Source organism: Chiroxiphia lanceolata, chromosome Z, assembly GCF_009829145.1.
Source record: "Chiroxiphia lanceolata isolate bChiLan1 chromosome Z, bChiLan1.pri, whole genome shotgun sequence".
NCBI classification, from domain to species: domain Eukaryota; kingdom Metazoa; phylum Chordata; class Aves; order Passeriformes; family Pipridae; genus Chiroxiphia; species Chiroxiphia lanceolata.
In genome coordinates, this window is record NC_045671.1 from 45087048 (window position 1) to 45103766 (window position 16719).

Consider the following 16719-nt stretch of genomic DNA (forward strand, 5'->3'; position numbering starts at 1 on the left):
CAACACTGTACCAGGGAACTGCAGCCCTGTCAGGAAAGCAATACTGTTTGAGAACTGGAGTAAGCATAAGGGATTACCGATACACATTTGAACTAGCAAAACTAATAAGTGAAGCCTTGTATGATGTGTTTTATTTTCCACTTCATTTTTTGATCCTTTTTTGTATCATGATCTGAGGTGGCCAGGTGGATGTTACTAGCCATGGCAGTAGCCGTACAGTTCTTGTATTCCTATCACAGTATAGATTGGTCCGCAGGTTGGGAAATGCTGCAGTCTGCCAGGGAAGACGGATTTGCTCAATAAATACTATTCTTTGATCACTTACTTTGGACAGTTCTGCTTCTTCAGCCTCAGTGAACAAATCTAAGGGAAGGAAAGAGTGAAAAGTCCTCTGTGGTAAAAATTCTGTTATCAGGGAGGTTCTTCAGAATTTTCTGAATTTACTACAGATTTAATCCTAGAACATCATTGGGCTTGCCTTAAAGTATTCGCTCATTTTTTTAAGTCTGTAAAATGGCTTTATTGTCATTGCTCCAACTTAAAGTGATCCTTTAGGATCTATTTATGGTCTTGTGTAGTATTCTCACAAGCAACAGTTAAAAAAAGCACAAACAAAACAAAAAGAAAAAACCCCACCCCAACCCCCCCAAAAAACCACCAAAAAACCCCCCACAAGCCTATCGCTTAATCAAGAGCATCACAATCTTTCGGAATACCACTGAAATATGGCATGGTTACAATGTCCGCAATGAAAGTCACTCCTTGTTTCTTCCAGAAGGTGTTCCAAGCTACAGCATTATACACTTGCTTGTAGTTTGCTGCTTTCTAAATCATTACCGTTAGTTTGCAATCCCTACTCAGGCACAGGCAAGTAGCACATATGTATTTCAGCAGATATGTGTTGTTACTATTTGAGAATTATCTGTACATAGTGTCCATATCTTGTCAATCTTCAAATATTGATGAAGAAGAAAATTACTTTTAAGGTTTATATCCAATCTCACGTTTTCCTGTATGTTGTCATCTGCCTGTGGGCTTTTGTGTGTTATTGCTGGATACCATCAGCCAAGCGTGCGGCATTTTACTTACTCCACTAAGTCATAAAATAGGCTTCTGTCTAGTGTAATAGTGAAAAGTTTCAATTCTCAAGTTGAGAATTGTTTTGTAATCAAGCCAACTTTTTTGCATTTAAATGAGAAATTTACAGAGAAAGCCATCTTCTCTTCAATGAGACTATGCAGGAAGCAGGTTTTAGCAAGTCTAATGTCAGTCTAGGGCACTACAATACAGTTTTGTATCCACAAAGGAAAGATTAAGCATATAATGCCTGTATTACACATTGTCTGTGCCAAAACAAGGCAAAACTTGGGACGTCATTGTCAGCTAATAGAACAGAAAAGGGAATTTCTTCCATATGTATGAGCCTCCTTTCCCTTCAAGCTGCTTCTCCTGTCATTTGAGGAAAGGCACCCTTTTTATGATTTTTTTATTGTTGTGAGACACCTACAAGTGATCAATCACTGAAAGCACTTATTGTGTCACAGCTGTGCTTTGTAGATCTAAACCAGCACTACTCCAGCGACTGACCTCTTACAGCTCTGAGCTACACCTTGCCCTTTCCACTGTTGCTACCCTTCCCCAGCACTCTTGGGGCTTTCACTGCCTAGAGGCATGGATTTTCAGGTCTGGAGTTTGGATGTCAGTCCAAAATGCTTGTACCTCCTGATGGGTCAGGCAAAGAGTCAGGCAAAAGACATGAGCCGCATAACTGTGTCAGGCAAAATGTACCCTGGGGTTGATGCTACACAGATCTCTACTCATCTGGACAAAAAGGACTGATATTTGAGATATTCTCATCCTAATTCTGTTGAATTGATCTCAGGCTGACAAATATAACTTTGTGCCTCTGCATTTATCTCTTCTGAGACGTCTCTAAGTGCTAAGCACTGGTAAGTTACAGAACTCTCTCAATAATTAGCAACAGCTACAACATAGATAAACCTTTTGTGAAACGTGTTTTATACAATAAGAGGGCTTACAATCACAACACGAAAGCATTTTTGTATATCTCATATTGGTTCCTTTGCTTAGTTAGCTGGTTGCTTTCATTAGAGGCTACTCTTGACCTGCTGTTTTCTGTACTGCACCTATTCACCAGCATCACTTGCAACTTGTATTCTAAACATGTTCATTATATTGAAGATGTTGGTTGGAAAAAAAAGTCAATACCATTTAAGTTGCCAAATCCATTACCTTTATACAGGTGAATAATGAACTGAATAAATAGTGCGTTTTCTTTTGGGAAGGTCTGTTTAATTCAAAACTCCCTAGAAAGATGTTTGAAAACAACATACATAAACATATCAATGTGATGCATATGTTCTGTGTACATTAAGTATTCATGAAGCAACTGTGTGCTTTATTTTAAATTGAGGTTGATAGATGAATGTGTCAATACTCGTGTCCAGGTTATTTAAAAGTCAAGTAAAACTTGAATTTTTAGGGCATACCATGGTTGCCTGTGTGTGTTATTTACGTTACACAAAGGTGCAAAGCCTTCAGAAACACAGATTCATTTGACACCACCATCTGGTAAAAACAGGTATAGTACCGATTAAAATCCACTTGAGGATACCGTTACTTCAGATTAAGTATTTGTCCTCATAGCAGGAATTTGTCAGCCCAAGTTTTATATTTCCAGTGTATATCCCCACTACCATTTCCTTACCTAAATATCACCAGAAAAACAACAGCAGACTAAGCTGTCAAACCAAACACACAGACACTCTCTCCTTAATGTGTCTGTTTTCTCCCTCTTATTTGTCTCCTGAGTAAGAGTTGTGGTGGGTTGACCTTGGCTGGACACCAGGTGCCCATGAAGCTTCTCTATCACTTCCCCTCCTTAGCAAGATGGGGGAGGGGAGAGAAAATCAGATGTAAAGAAACCTTGTGGGTCAAGATAAAGGCAGTTTAATAAAACAAAAGCAGAAGGCACATGGAGATGGGGAAAAAAACCCCAACCAAACAAAAGAACAACAAACAAACCCAAAAGATTTGCTTTCTACTTCCCATCAGCACATGACATCCATCCACTTTCTGGGACTTCCAGTACACATAGTAGATTGCTCCAGAATAGGAACATCATAAGAATTAATGCCCCTCCCCCCCCTTCCTTATCCTTTCTCTTTAGCTTTTATTGCTGAGCAGACTCCTATGGTTTGGAATATCCCTTTGGTCAGCTGTCCCAAACAAGATCTTGCCCCCTCCCAAGATTTTGCCCACCCCCAGCCTACTGAGGGGAGAATGTTGAAGAGACAGCCTTGATGCAGTAGCCAAAACACTGGTTATCAACACCATTCTAGCTGCCAATACAGGGCCAAGCACTACGAGGGCTGCTGCAGGGAAAATTAACTCCCTCTCTACCAGACGCAATACAAAAGTGAAGAAAACCACTGCCCTCCCAGCTGGTCACTATGTAAATGATACACTTCACTTGCTGCAATGTTAAAATCTCAAAACCAGCTACAACTGTGCATGTATTTTCTCAGTGAGGCTACCAGAATGTACTTCACATTCTTCATAAACTACTACCATTAAATTTACTACAAATGAGCCCCTTTGCTGGGCAGAAGGGGCAATGGATTTATGTTCAAGAATGCCCCCACAGATAGACTGTTTCCGTTTAACAGAGCAAGTCTTAATCTTAGCTGCAGGGTGTTAAAACGTGAAGAGTAATTTGGAACAAGGCAGTTTTCTTTCTGTGCACACTTCTCAAAAGTTCTAATTTGCAGCTTCTGGTATGGAGAGCCCTCTTCCAGAGAGGGCTGGAGGCATGTAACAGGAAGGAGAGTTGGTACAACACCTAGCTCACAGATCTTTGTTCTCTTGCTCTCTTAAAACCACCTCAGAATCTGCTCTCCCTTTTACTTTTTAATACTACGAACTCCAACAATTGGTCAGACACTGTATTCAGGTAAAACAGAGGAAGGGGGAAAAGAAAAATAAATAAATAGTCTGACATTTTATTCAAGGGTACAATCCAGTTAGCCACTCATACAAAATATAAGGCAGTCCTAATGCTTAACACAATATTTCATGTTTACCAAATTACTATTTTAGTAATCTGTGACCCTTACACCCACCTACTCCTCCCTCTACCTCACTTTTTTCCACTTTCCACCCCACAATGAAACCTGTATTACACACTGAAGCTTAAGGTTCTACATTTTTTCCTGTTGGAAGGTAATTAACATTTTAGATATCCATCATCAAAACCTGGCATTAGCTGTTACTCTCTAGAGTTGGGGTTTTTTGTTGTGTTTTTTGTTCGTTTGTATAAAATCTTAGAAGCTACTCCTGTCAGTCTTATACTTCTAAGAACAAAGACTGATGAACAGATGGTATCCTCAGGGAATGTAATCCCTAACAGAAACCCTAAACTTTCAAATGCATCCAGTAATTACATGTTGGATCATAAAAATTAATTACTCTTGTCTAAACCTCCTTCCTTCTTGACAAACCAAAAATGAACTTAGACTTAGTATTAATAATGTGCTGCATTCAATACTGAAAAATCAGACATTGGAAGATAAACAATTTCAGCATTTGCTCTTTTTTATGTTAAGTCTTCCTAAAAAAAACCAAGCAGCATTTCCAGTTGTTGTCTCAAGAGTATTTCACTCTACTTCAAGTTTAGTTGAGTACCATATTACAGAGCTGATCAAGGTAGTAATAAGCCAAGATTACAGCTTTCCGTGTTGTAGAGATACCTTTACTGCTATTTTTAAACCCAGGTTTGCTACATTTGAATTTCTACTTTTGCTCACCACAATACAAATCTCAGCTAACCCTATCTCTGAGTACTATAATGGTTTTACATCCCAACCATTTGGCAGCTCCCAGAGTTTGTTGAATCCAAAGGGGTACATTAGTATCCCAACAATAATTCAGAGGAAGTCAGGACTGTCAAACAGAAGCAAATGCTATTATAGCTTGGGAAAGGTAGAAATTCTAAGAACAGAAACATGAATCTTCATTTTTTGTCTACATAAACATTACCAGACACTGCTCTAGTAAGTTAAAAGTGACTTGTGTTACTACATGCAGGCTTAATAGTCCATCTTTTAAACAGTTTTTTGTTTCTTAGGGATTAGTGCTAGTTGGTCTCAGGCTGGTTCTAACAATTCTTCCTGGGGAAAAAAAGTAAACATATTGTGAGACTGGACATACGGTAGCACATAACTGTTTTCAGTAACATCCTCTAAATCTGTGAGACTGATACAAAATTACAAGGATCAACTTGCCCCTCATCTCTTTGGGAAAAAAGTGAAAAGCTGGAGTGTGCAAATCTAATTTTTAAAAAGCCTACAAGCAATAGGAGCTCTTTGCCCACCTAATCAAGAGTTCAGATACTATTTACAAGCTGGTGGCAGTAATAACACTTTCTGGATGATGGGGTTCAACAGAATGTTTTGTACTAACTCATGCATACAATATGCATACGTCAGTTTGAGAGAACACTAATAATAGAAAGACAAGATTTAGTAATTTTATGTTGAAAACCAAGCAGCAGTCCTGATATTATATACATTACTAATAATGGATTACACATACATTTCTCCTCCCGGTGTCCAACAGGTTTCATACGAAGAGTGCCCACCTTACTCCTCAGCCTTGCAAAAAATTCAGTGTCTGTAGTGCCAAAGGTCTGGATAGACTTCACAGGTTCATTTTCTATAAGCAGCAGTGGTAAAACATTAGGTGTGTCTGTGTTTTTCACATTGCTCAAGTAGATTTGCACATTTCATTGCATGAAACTTCCTAATGCCAGTATTTTTAAGATCATTGAAGGAGTTTCATTACTGCACTGAAGATTTCTGCTACATTTTTTCCTGGGGAAAAAACCCTAAAAAACCCCAGTGATGTAGTACTGGATCATTCTTACATCACATTTCCAGTACTCATCAAGAAGTTCCTGGCTTCAAAGACTTGGATTACTGGCCCTGTCCTTGCATATTGAGGTTACACAAACCACAGTTTCAGCAATGAAGAAATGTTTGATAATGCATGCAATTTTTATTGATGCCTTGTTTATACTACTGAATTTGGTGCTGACTTGCACTACTCTGCTCTTCAGTAGTTTTGGCTTTTTCAAGATTTTACAGTGAAAAAACATCTTGTGTGTAAGATTCTAAGATTTCATGTTTTGCCAGTCTTTTGATGTTTTCAGTCCCTGTATTCTGAACTGCTCCACCGTATTACCCCCCTAAAACAAACTTGAAAAGGCATAGGCTTCTCTTGGACACACTGGCAGCCACGTACTGGTCTAATAGGCCACTCACACCAAATTTTTCAACTTTATGGTTTCCACTTTACTTTTGCTAATGAGAATGTAGCCATGAGGCTATCTCACTCTCACTGGTTCAGTTCTAATTTCTGCTCTAAAGTCATGCTGACAAACTTCTTTTTCAACAGAAAGTATGCTTTACTGTAGGAGTAGCCTGAAGGACAGAGCTGCACAAGAGATTATTGTTACCCTAAGAGGCAAGTTGCAGGACAGCTCAGTGCAATCAGTACTTTGTGGCTTTTTCCTACATGCCCTTCTCACGCTCAGAGGCTTTCACCACACAGGGCTGTCTCCAGGAGCTCCTAAACTCCCAGCAAAACACACTAGAACTCTGTAACAAGCATTCAGAGCATTAAACATCCTGGCATGAATCTGGTAGCCTTAACATATACTTTACACTTCCAAAAGTGCATCAGGGAAAGCCCAGAAAAAGAGTAGACTATATATTATTCAATACCAAACAGTCCTATAGCTGGATTAAACCTCTTTATTTTGTTCTTACACCAGACATTAATAACAAACCCTGAAATCCACAAAAGCAAACCATATTTTTTCACCATTGAAGTAGATTTTCATATTTTCTGTAGCTGAGTATTCTGAAGCTGTAGATATCTTTTTACAGCAGGAAAACTAGAGGCCACACAGTACTATTTACTTGCAGATGTATGAAGTCATGATAGACAGGTCTGCTAAACAATGCTAAAAGTGGCCATTATAATTTTAGTTTTCCCTCTTTTAATAATGATGAGATTATTCATTTTAAAAGACTGAAGTATAAAATCTACTACCTAGCTGCTCAACTATATATTTTCAACAAGTTGGTTTTTTTGTCCTTGCAAAAACAGGAAGGAGAAAGGCAAATAATCAGCTCCTTAAAACAGTTTGAGCAGGAACTCCTATTTGCCTTTTTTGACACCTCACTCACTCTGGGCAGGAATGAATGGGCAACACAAAGGCCAAAATTCAAGTATTAGAACTGATCACCCCTTCAAAATCAAGCTCACGGCACTTAAAAAAGAGCAATTCATTAACTGCCAAATACTTAAAATTTCACAATTAAATTATTGTGAATAAATGAATATGTGATTGTGAATAAATGAATAAATATTTTATATAGAACACATTTTTATTAAGAAAAGCCAAGCACACCGTGTTCTCGGGACATCTTTCAGTCGTGCTGGTACTTGCTGAGGCCATCGACAGACTTCCACTGGTTCTATCCAGGAAAACCCCCCCACACTTTACTTGGAAGAGTCACAAAGATATATGAACAATACAAGGAGCCCAGAAAGAATACTTGAAAGAATTGCCTGGTTTCCAAAAGACAGCAGGCTCTGCGTGTTCCCATCACCACAATCGAAGATTACAAGTTGATTAGAAGTTGATCACAACTGCTCCTCTGCACAGTCCTGCTGTGGGACTGATCAGTGCCCCTCTGCTCCCGCCTTGCCCCAGAGGGTTGAACCACTACTCTTGAAAGCAGGGGAGGATGCCATGTGCTGCCTCCTCCTCCTGCAGCACAGAGATGACATACTGGGTCTGCTGCACACGCGAGGCTACAGCTGTGGCCGTCCAAGCAGATGGAGTCCTGAGCAAGTGAATCCACCTGGTGAAAGGTGCCAAGATGTGAGGCAACACTGGCCGGGGCCACCCACCGGACCATGGTGGAGACACCCCGAGGAGGGAGATGGGGAGCTCCACAACACCGCCAGGTGTGCATGCGTAGTGTGTGCCCAGTGCGGTGTGAGGGGGTGGCACAGGGGCTGGGATGGAGGGAGTTCATGGTGTAGGAAATAAATAAGGTGGTTTTATTACAAGCAGGGGTTTCCATGGGTACCTCCTGTTGAGATACCTAGAAGCCATTTTGTTTGAAGAGGTGAGGAGCCATTTTGTGGTCAAGGACTAGTAGGCTGCTTACAGTTACTGTTGCTTTCAGTTCCGCTTACAGTTACTTACTGTTGCTTACAGTTATGGTGTGAAGGCGGATCAGAAAGTATGTAAGGCAGTAAGACCAGTCTGGGCTCACTGCCAGGGGACCATGCGGCTGGGGCAGGGAAACAACCTGGTAGGTTGGTTAAAACAACCAATGGACTGCAAGAGGAAGATTTTATTGCCTTTTAAGGAAGAAAAGAAGTGAGGTTTGGCATGGGAGGAGTGAGGCAGTGGTTATATAAATCAAGGGATCTTAAAAGGGCTCGCCTCTCCCATTTCAGGGTGTGCTTAGACCTGGCCACAAGTCTGGTGCACCCAGTGAGCTGATAATAAAGTTCTTTGTTTCACTTCATTTGGCCATCTCTGAAATTTTAATTAGAGTTATTTCTCACAGTCTGGGGACTCGTCTGGGATTCAACGTCCACCGATCTGCTTGGGGGATCAGTGAACCTGGAAGGCGTGGCCCACCGATTTCAGTCCAGAGGCCTGAGCCCTCTCCTGGGATGGCAGCGGCTGAGGACCCTAGGATGGATGGCATGAAACAAAGAAGGGGCGGGGGAAGGAAACAGGATCCAGTATAAAAATAAATCCCCAGCAACCGTTAAACCTCATGCATGGGACCCGGTAAGAAAAGAGAAGGGCTATCCTCGAAGTATTACCGAACGGTTGGGTCAGAGGAGTGTGTGTGTGTGTGGTTGAGACATACCAAAAGGTGTGAAGTGAGTGCGGAGTCCTTCTAGCCGCGGTTCCATGTCCCTGTAAGGGGACTGGCCGGTGAAAGGACGAAATGGTTGTTGTGGAGCAAGAGTGAGGTACTCTTTGGGGTGAAGGACCGTGAGTGGTTCTGGCTTAAGAAAGAAGGCTTTTGAGTGGTTCCGGCTTAGGAAAAAGGCTTTTGGGTGACTCCAGTAGAAGAGGAGGCTCGGGAGTGTACGGAGAGTGTGTGTGCCAAGGGAGGACCATATCCCGGAGCACATGTGTTCATTCCTCAGGATAGGGGCCAGGAAAAGTAAAAGGTCCCCAGGAAAGAAAGGGTCAGGAAAGACCCTAGGCATTCCTCAAGACAGCCCATTGGGTATGATGCTGGATATGTAGGACAAGCTGGGAGACACTCGGGATAAGGATAAGGTGGTTATGATCCAATACTGTAGGTATGAGTGGACTAAAGGTGCTATAAGATCAGACAATGTTTACTGGCCCCAGTTTGGTTCATTTGAAGATTGGATTTGTCAGGCATTGAATGTTTAGGTGAATAGGAAGAGATTGTAGAGGAAAGTGAATATGCTGCTTGCTGAGTAGGGTATATGGGGCTGTTCCCGGTCCATACAGTTAGTAGTGATCAAAGTAGTGACCAGAGTGACCAGAAAAAGAAGAAGGGTCCTGAGTGGGATCCTTTAGAAAATCCTTCAGGTAATATGATCCCAAATCCTCCCCCGTATAATCCTGGGGAGAATGAGATGCAAAACTCAGACTCAGCACCTTCTCCAGGTCCTCCCCAGACACAGGGTAGAGCCAGGAGGAGAGAGGGTTTGGAGACACCCAGGGAACTGTATCCCCTTAGAGAAGTCCCGATGCAGGGGGCACAAGGGGGTACAGGCTATGTGAATGTCCCTCTGACAAGTACTGAAGTACGGGAATTTGGGAAGGGCATAAAGAAAGAAGATACTAGAAGATCCATTAGGTCTGGCAGAGCAATTTGACCAGTTTTTAGGACCTAATATGTACATATCGGACGAAATGCAACCTGTAATAGGGATATTATTTTCTGTGGAGGCGAGGGAAATGATCAGGGCAACAGTAATCCATATTTGGGACAGGGAACATCTCCAAGGGGTGCACGATCAAAATGGAGAGCAGAAGATGCTTGTGGCTCATCCAAATTGGAATGAGAACACAGAGGAAGGAAGACAAAATATGACAGATTATCAGAATTGTATTGTGAAGGGAATTCAGGAAGCAGCACCCCCGGTGCAGAATCACCAACTGAATTGTTAGAGAGACTGAAAAAAGATATACAGCAATATTCTGGAGTTTGGTTAGACACTTCAATAGGGTAACAGTTGTTGAAGGCTAACTTTGTGACTCATTCATGGATAGGTATTAGGAAAAAGTTAGAGAAATTAGAGCACTGGAGTGGAAAAGATCTGAATGAATTGCTAAAGGAAGCGCAGAAAGTATGTGTTTGGAGAGATGAAGAGAGATAGAGACAAAAGACCCGGCTGATGGTAGCCACAGTTATAGAGGTGAATAAACAGGGGAATAGACAGGTTACAGGACAGGGATGTGCAGGGACGTCAAAAAGAGGTATGGTAATCATGAAGGCGGCAAGGGACAAGAAGTTCAAACTTTCAGGGGACCTCCTCGGGTGCCGCAGAAGTTAGGAATGAATTTGGCTCGCCCGCCTGTACAAGAGGGGAAGGGAAACTGCTTTTATTGTGGGTAGAAAGGACATTTCAAGAGAGAATGCCCGAGGCAACAGAAGGACATTTGGAGTACTTGAACTAGGGGTCCTTTAGAGGTGTCAGGGGCTCTATCTCCTGGGGCTAGAAACAGAAAGGGAGCCCCTGATAAATTTGAAATTAGGACCCCAGGAGGAAGACACCACCTTTCTGGTGGATTTGGGAGCTGTCCTGGTTAGAACAGCTGGGACCGATTCATCACTGAATGGGTATAGCCCAAACTGTGTATTCTATAGCCCTCCATGCCATTTCCCAGAAACTGTTGTCAGTAGAGGCCTGCGAGGGGGGGGGGGGGGGGGGGGAATGTTCCTGAGCACCCTCATATCCTTTTATGGAATGAGCACCCTCATACCCTTTTATGGAATTCCCCGCTCTGAGGGGAGGACTGAACATTCCCACCTGAACTGGAGAGTATATAAACCTGGAGTTTCGGAACCCTTTTACCACTCGTGGGATCCAGAGGAGGACCGCAGCTCATTGCTCTCAACCTGCAGCTCTTCACCACCCTTGGCCGGACTACAATTACCACTTTTGGTTGGACTGCAGCAGCTCTCCCACCAGCAGGTTTTTCCCCTCTCCCTTTGTTTTGGACTCAAGGGGGGGCCCAGGTAGCACCGCTTCGTTTGTGCCCTGGGGTGCTGGGTTGTACATTTGGGTTTTGTGGGTTATTGCCTGTTGCTTGTCTGTGTGGTCGTACTTATTGTATTATTTTATTAAATTGTTATTCTGACTTGTAATCTCTCTTTGAGTTGGCTTGGTTTCCTCTGCTGGTTAACTTTCAAACCAGCATATTTTTGGCGCCCACTCGTGGGGCAGAGAGAGAGAAGTCAGAATCACAATTTCATTTTAAGCATTTGTCTATTTGGATATAGAAACTCCCTGATTACCATGTTGTTTGATGCATTCACGTGGATGTTGTATCTGAGCATGTTCATATTTCCACAAATGGGGAACTATTTACCTGTTTTGATGCTCTCTTTAAAACCAGGGAGAGGGATCCAAATTGCTTTATTAGTTTACTATATTTATGTCATCATAACATCAGAAGCAATGAGTTTCATTGTAAATGTGTATTCAGTCCTGTTTGCCTGTCCTGGTTTGGGTTGCTACCTCTGGGGCCTCATTAAAAATCGCACCCAGCCCTTTGGGGAAACAGGGGGGAATGGTTGTTTCCAGCCTCTCACCTCCTTCTTCCCCTTCAGACCTGCTACAACAGTTTTTGGAAATATTGAGTTCCCTTTTGATGTTAAGGACAGCATAATGTTATTTTTAGTGTTGTTTTGTCTGCTCTGTACTGTCTACACCATGTTTAGGGTCAGAACAGGGCCTTCTAGGGAGGTTGTTTGGACGCCTGCCCTGGGAGCAGATAATGCTGAGTGGCACGGGAAGTGGGAGGACATTGGCCAGTATTTGGAGAAGTTTTCTCCTCCAATGATCTGGAAATTCACCCCTGAACAACTGCAGGATCCTGTTAGCATGATAAGACTGGTGAAGGGAAAATGCTCTGGCAGCTCCAGAGATGGTCAGCTCACAGCAACCTGCTGGGCCCTGGCCACTGCCTACCAGACACTACTTGACATGGTACAGTGCTGTCAGGGGGAGGAGAGAAGGAGCAGATCCACAGGTACCACGTCCACCCAAACCACAACTGAGTCAGAGGGAGAAAGAAATGAATCAACCGGCACCGTGTCCACACAAACCATCGAGGAGCCAGAAGAACAACCCAAACCAATAGCAGTCACCCCTGTCCAGAAAAGGAAATCAAAGACTAAATCAGTCCGTATAGCAAATGATGATGAAGAGGCAGGACCTTCACATCCACCGGAGGAGACAGAGCCAGAAATAATCACTCGGTCCCTATCCCTGGGTGAGCTACGTGAGCTCCGGAGAGAGTTCACACGACAGGCGAATGAGTCCATTCTGACCTGGCTGCTCCGAATCTGGGATGCCGCAGCTAACGATACAATCCTAGATGGGAGTGAAGCCAGACAGCTGGGATCCCTGTCTCGAGATGTAGTCATTGACCAGGGGATTGGAAGGAGGCAGGAAACTCTCAGCCTCTGGCGGCGACTGTTGTCCAGTGTGAGGGAGAGATACCTTTGTAAGGAGGACCTCCACATACAGCAAGGACAGTGGAACATGATGGAACAAGGTATCCGGTGTTTAAGAGAATTAGCTGTACTGGAGATAATCTTTTCAGAGGATGAAAGATTCCCTAAAAGTCCAGATGCTGTACAGTGCACATCCCAGATGTGGTTAAAGTTTGCACGACTCGGGCCAGAAATGTATTCCCGCTACTTAGCAACGCTGCAATGGAGGGAAGGAGAGGACAAGGTGGGCGCGTTGGTCAGTAAACTCAGGATTTATGAAGACACTGTCACCGCTCCACTGCGAGCCCATGTCTCATGTGTGGAAACCAAACTGGCCGAACATGTCCGAAGCCTGGAAGAGAAGATTGAAGAGGGACACCAGAAGCTAAGAGAAGAAATTAAGGAAGGGATCTTCCATATCGCGCCAGGACAAACAAGAGTCTCTGCTATTAGGAGCCAGCGTCCCCCAGCTAAGGAGAGAGAACACACTCCACGTGGCAATCTATGGTTTTACCTCCGTGAGCACGGAGAAGATATGAGGAAGTGGGATGGGAAACCCACCTCTTCCTTAGCAGCCCGGGTACGTGAACTGAAAAGAGGAACAAGTGCCACAAGGAACTCTTCAAGGGTAAATGTTGCTCCAGTCTCTCGTGGGCAAGACTCCAGACGGTACAGGAATGATGATACGTCTGATCCTCTTGAAGGGACCTCCAGGTCATACTCACAAGAAGAGCACAACGAGTACCATGACCGGGATTAGGGGTGCCCTGCCTCTAGCCAGGTAGAGGAGAGGGACAATCGAGTCTATTGGACAGTGTGGATTCGGTGGCCTGGCACACCAGAGCCACAAAGATATAAGGCTTTAGTGGACACCGGCGCACAATGTACTTTAATGCCATCAAGATACATAGGGGCAGAATCCATCTCTATTTCTGGGGTAACAGGGGGATCCCAACAGCTGACTGTACTGGAAGCTGAAGTGAGCCTGACTGGGAAGGAATGGCACAGAAACCCCATCGTGACTGGCCCAGAGGCCCCGTGCATCCTTGGCATAGATTACCTGAGGAGTGGGTATTTCAAAGACCCAAAAGGACTTCGCTGGGCTTTTGGCATAGCTACTGTGGAGACAGAGGAAATCAGACAGTTGAACACCTTGCCTGGTCTCTCAGAGGACCCCTCTGCTGTGGGACTGCTGAAGGTTGAAGAACAATTGGTACCGATAGCCACAGCAACAGTGCACCGTCGGCAATACCGCACCGACCGAGACTCTGTGACCCCTATACATAAGATGATCCGTGACTTGGAGAGCCAGGGGGTGGTCAGCAAGACTCGCTCACCCTTTAATAGCCCTATATGGCCAGTGCGTAAGTCCAGCGGAGAGTGGAGGCTGACAGTGGATTACCGTGGACTCAATGAAGTCACACCACCCCTGAGTGCTGCTGTGCCGGACATGCTGGAGCTCCAGTACGAGCTGGAGTCCAAGGCAGCCAAGTGGTACGCCACCATTGACATTGCCAATGCCTTTTTCTCCATTCCTTTGGCAGCGGAGTGCAGACCACAATTTGCTTTCACTTGGAGAGGTGTGCAGTACACTTGGAATCGACTGCCTCAGGGGTGGAAACACAGTCCCAGCATTTGCCATGGACTGATCCAGACTGCACTGGAAAAGGGCGAGGCTCCAGAACATCTACAGTACATTGACGACATCATTGTATGGGGGAACACAGCGGGCGAAGTCTTCGAGAAAGGAGAGAAGATAATCCAGATTCTCCTAAGAGCTGGTTTTGCCATTAAACAGAGTAAGGTCAAGGGACCTGCTCAGGAAATTCAGTTCCTAGGAGTGAAGTGGCAAGATGGACGCCGCCTAATTCCAGTGGAGGTAATTAACAAAATAGCAGCCATGTCCCCACCAACCAGCAAGAAGGAAACACAGGCTTTCCTAGGCGCTGTGGGCTTTTGGAGGATGCATATCCCCGAGTATAGCCAGATTGTAAGCCCTCTCTACCTTGTGACACGGAAGAAAAATGATTTCCAGTGGGGCCCTGAACAACAACAAGCCTTTGAACAAATTAAACAGGAGATTGCCCATGCGGTAGCCCTTGGGCCAGTAAGGACAGGACAGGACGTGAAGAACATGCTCTACACTGCAGCCGGGAAGAATGGCCCTTCCTGGAGCCTCTGGCAGAAGGTGCCTGGGGAGACCCGCGGACGACCGCTGGGATTCTGGAGTCGGGGATACAAAGGATCTGAAGCCAGCTATACACCAACTGAGAAAGAGATCCTGGCTGCTTATGAAGGAGTTCGAGCTGCCTCAGAAGTGATCGGCACCGAAGTGCAGCTCCTCCTGGCACCCCGACTACCAGTGCTGGGCTGGATGTTCAAGGGAAAAGTTCCTTCTACACATCACGCCACCGATGCCACATGGAGTAAGTGGATCGCTCTGATCACGCAGCGAACCCGGATAGGGAATCCTAATTGCCCTGGGATTCTGGAAATTATCACCAATTGGCCCGAAGGTGAGAGTTTCGGACTATCCTCTGAAGAAGAAGAGGAACAGGTGACACGGGCTGAGGAGGCCCCATCATATGATAAGCTACCAGCAGATGAAAGGCGATATGCGCTCTTCACGGATGGCTCCTGTCGCATGGTAGGGACAAACCGAAAATGGAAGGCAGCCGTATGGAGCCCCACACGGCGAGTTGCAGAAGCGACTGAAGGACAAGGTGGGTCAAGTCAGTTTGCAGAGCTTAAAGCCGTTCAGTTGGCTTTGGATATAGCTGAACGAGAGAAGTGGCCAAGACTCTATCTCTACACTGACTCATGGATGGTGGCCAATGCTCTGTGGGGATGGCTGGAACGATGGAAAAAGGCCAACTGGCAGCGCCAAGGGAAACCCATCTGGGCGGCAGAGATGTGGCAGGACATCGCTGGCCGGGTAGAGAAGCTGAGTGTGAAGGTCGGTCACGTAGACGCTCATGTAGGCAAGAAACGGGCTACTGAGGAGCATCGTAACAACGAGCAGGCGGACCGAGCTGCCAGGATTAAAGTCTCTCAGGTAGATCTGGATTGGCAGCACAAAGGAGAATTATTTCTGGCTCGATGGGCCCATGATGCCTCCGGTCACCAGGGGAGAGATGCAACATACAGATGGGCTCGTGACCGAGGGGTGGACTTAACCAAGGACATTGTCTCACAGGTCATCCATGACTGTGAGACATGTGCTGCCATCAAGCAGGCCAAGAGGGTGAAGCCTCTATGGTATGGCGGACGGTGGTCAAAGTACAGGTATGGGGAAGCCTGGCAAGTTGACTACATCACGCTCCCCAAAACCCGCCAAGGCAAGCACTATGTACTGACCATGGTAGAAGGAAGTACTGGATGGCTGGAGACATACCCTGTGCCTCATGCCACTGCCCGGAATACCATCCTGGGCCTTGAAAAACAAGTCCTGTGGCGACATGGCACCCCGGAGAGAATTGAGTCTGATAATGGGACCCATTTCAAGAATGGCCTCGTAGACACCTGGGCCAAAGAGCACGGCATTGAGTGGGTGTATCATATCCCCTACCATGCACCAGCGGCTGGAAAAGTTGAGCGGTGCAATGGACTGCTGAAAACCACCCTGAAGGCACTGTGTGGGGAGACTTTCAAACACTGGGAGCTGCATTTAGCAAAGGCCACCTGGTTGGTCAACACCCGAGGCTCCATCAATCGAGCTGGCCCTGCTCAATCAGAACTTTTACATACTGTAGATGGAGATAAAGTCCCTGTGGTGCATATGAGAGGAATGTTAGGGAAGACTGTTTGGATTAGTCCCACCTCAAGCAAAGGCAAACCCATCCGAGGGATTGTTTTTGCTCAAGGACCTGGTTCCACCTGGTGGGTAATGCAA

At 44.9% G+C, this 16719-nt stretch overlaps 1 long non-coding RNA gene and 1 other non-coding gene across 7 annotated transcripts; both read right to left on the minus strand.

Annotated features, from left to right (window-relative positions):
* Positions 1–2729: 2729 nt before the first annotated feature.
* LOC116780366 lies at positions 2730–8332 on the minus strand. Of its 6 annotated transcripts, XR_004354437.1 has the most exons (4): positions 7496–8329; positions 5660–5733; positions 5059–5189; positions 2730–3963 (listed from the first exon to the last, which is right to left on the minus strand). It is a non-coding gene; the product is annotated as an uncharacterized LOC116780366 (long non-coding RNA). The 6 variants fall into 6 exon arrangements; XR_004354436.1 differs by having other exon boundaries at positions 2730–5189; positions 5614–5733; positions 7644–8332; XR_004354433.1 differs by having other exon boundaries at positions 2730–5189; positions 7496–8332.
* Positions 7172–7304, minus strand: LOC116781274. Its single transcript, XR_004354841.1, has one exon. It is a non-coding gene; the product is annotated as a small nucleolar RNA SNORA13 (small nucleolar RNA).
* Positions 8333–16719: the final 8387 nt, after the last annotated feature.